The sequence below is a fragment of the Notothenia coriiceps genome, unplaced genomic scaffold (assembly GCF_000735185.1).
Source record: "Notothenia coriiceps isolate Sejong01 unplaced genomic scaffold, NC01 NC01_scaffold00005927, whole genome shotgun sequence".
NCBI classification, from domain to species: Eukaryota; Metazoa; Chordata; class Actinopteri; order Perciformes; family Nototheniidae; genus Notothenia; species Notothenia coriiceps.
In genome coordinates, this window is record NW_011338628.1 from 53,600 (window position 1) to 56,469 (window position 2,870).

The following is a 2,870-nucleotide window of genomic DNA, read 5'->3' on the forward strand; positions in this document are numbered from 1 at the left end:
GTGGTCTTTTGTTTTAGTCCCCTAGGTAACCACAAGTCTTTGGTAAAGGTATGTTCCCCTAAGCAGCCCTTTTTAGCAAAAGGTTTTTTTTCTCTCAACAATCATTTTCATAGACATACAGATTTAGAATTGGACCATGATTGGTGCAATCTAGGTACATTAAGCTGCTGAATACTGGTGAAGCGGAGATTGATTCCGTTTTTTTTCCTTGGTGAAATGTAAAGGGAAATTATGGAGCAGGCAGCTGTGTGTGTGTTCCTGTGAGAGAGAGAACATCTCTGTTCTCTGTAAACAGGATGTCTATCTCTTACGTCCTCATTTCACAGTTATTTAAACACATTGCATGTTTATGTCCATGTCTTGTGTGTATACATGCTCATGCTTACAAAGACTGTCCAAAAATGAAGGTACAGCAACAAAAATTAAAAGAAGCATATGAACCATGGGAAACTGTTTTCAGGGCAGCTATGTTGGGGATAACTGCTTAATCCTTTGTTATTGCTCTGATCCTGATGGGGCTAATTTAAGTAAAGACCTTCCACTGAGCAGGCACTGGCCCTGTCAGTGTGGATGAATAACTAAGGTAGTCTCAGTCTGAATGCATGCAGAAGGGAACTAAGCTGAACCACTCTTATGTGAATATGGGCTAAAGAAAATAATCTAAAAATGAAGTGAACGCTGTTTGCAGTCAGCATGTGTTGGATCCTCTGTTGAGACTTACTTACATAGCATATTTTTAAAGTCTGTTTATCCACAATGCAGACTGTTGACCATTAGCACAGGGTCCTACAGAATGGTGGCTTGGGTTTTGTGGGGGAGGATCCTGGGCCATGTTTTGGAGTTCTGAATGAATGAGTTCCAGACCTCCAGCTGCCTCTTGTCTTCAAAAATCAAAAGGGGCCCTCTGGGATATGATGTCACTAAGAAGAAACCCCGCTTTTACTGACCCAAAACAGAGTTTGCAACAACATGCAGACAATTAAAGCATACATACCATGCATGTACATTGTGTAAGGAGACCCCAGGATTAAGCGTGTGTATAGAAAAAAGTATGTATAAAAGGAAAAAGTCAGGGCCCAATAAAACTGCCTTGTGTCTGTTCTTTACAACGAAGATTTAAGCTAAGTAACACAAGATCTATGTGCCTGTGTTCGTGGAACATAGTTTAATGCGGTTCAGTTTTATAGTGCTCTTTTTACAGCCTGAGGCAACTGACAAAAACACATCAGCAGTATTGCACAGACAGTCTGTTTACTTATGTAATATGAAGAATGTTTTGGCAGAGGTACTTCCCATATATTCCCGCAGGTTTCCCCCCTGCTCAATGAAGCTTAATATGTCTTGCTTTTGGACTTGTATAGTATAGTATCTCCTTTTATGCCAGCATTGACCTGGATTACAGCTTTAAAGCTTCAAATATTGATTTTGGAAATCATATTTACCAAGTAAAATAATATGTGGTACATGATGATCTTTTCTAAAAATGCTTTCTGTTGAGTACATTTAATTAAAACAATATCTTTGTTGCAACTATAATATTGGTGGTGGTTGTAGGGCTCAAAGCAACACCTGTACAATATAAATCTAGAAGTCTGCACTGGCTGCAGTGTGTGGTGGTGTGGAATTGTGTATTGATCAAGCATCAATATAGTATTTTACAACTGCTTACACACGTTTTTGAATACATGGCTCATTTTCTCAAAACGCTTAACACAATTCACCAAACCACACACCCAAAGTGCAAAACATATTCTGCAGAATGAAGCACTGCAGAACATAAACACTTATCAAAACCCAACTTTTGCACCAGATGGCACACACTTTATTTTTTAGTACAAGACACTTTTTCCAACTAACTACACACTGTAATGCTCAATCAAAAGCACACTCACTTTAGTGGGCTTTGTTCTGTATGTCAATAATTCTACACTTAAAGTTTTTCTCGATTGCTAACACACTTTTTTTTTTAAATTGCTCAGTTTCTCAGAACACTTAACACAATTCACAAAACCACACACCCAAAGTGCAAAACACCTAATTTATCCTGCTAAATGAAGAAGTGCACTCAAAACTATAGGTTACTTACGTAACCCCAGTTCTCAGAGTAACATGAAGTGAGATGTCTCACTATGGGATGCGCCTCAACGCGTATGCAAACAGAAGCATCAATCTCATAGAGACGTAGACGTCAAGATCACCAGCCAATCAGGATTGGCGTACAGTCCTGATTGGCTGGTGATCTTGACGTCTACGTCAGGGAATCCACCCACCCTATAAGTAGCTTGCGCTACGACGCAGCGTCATTCAAAATAAGCACCTCTTCTCGCTTTGCCTTAGCAAGAAGGGCCGTCTGGTGAGACATCTCACTTCATGTTACTCCGAGAACTGGGGTTACGTAAGTAACCTATAGTTCTCATTCATAACACTCCGTTCGATGTCTCACTATGGGATATTGAAACTCCTGTATTGCTAGACATGCTTATCTCGAAAATCACCAAAACAACCAGAACTTAACAGGTAGAACCCTGTCTCAACACGGGGCCCAGCACTGCGCGGGCCACACTTGGAGCAGAGACATCTAGCCTGTAAAAGTGGATAAAAGTGAGCGGTGAGGACCAGCTCGCTGCTGCACAAATGTCTTGGATGGAAACACCCTTGAACAAAGCACAGGATGTAGCCAGTCCACGAGTAGAATGAGCACGCAGGCCCGTTGGTGCCTGCAAACCCTGACTCGTATAAGCCAGAGCAATCGCTTCCACAATCCAGTGGGAGAGCCGTTGCCTGGTAACGGGCTTGCCCTTCTGAGGGTTAGCCCAGGATATAAAGAGTTGGTCATTGCAACAAACTCTTTTGATCTGTCCATATAGGTG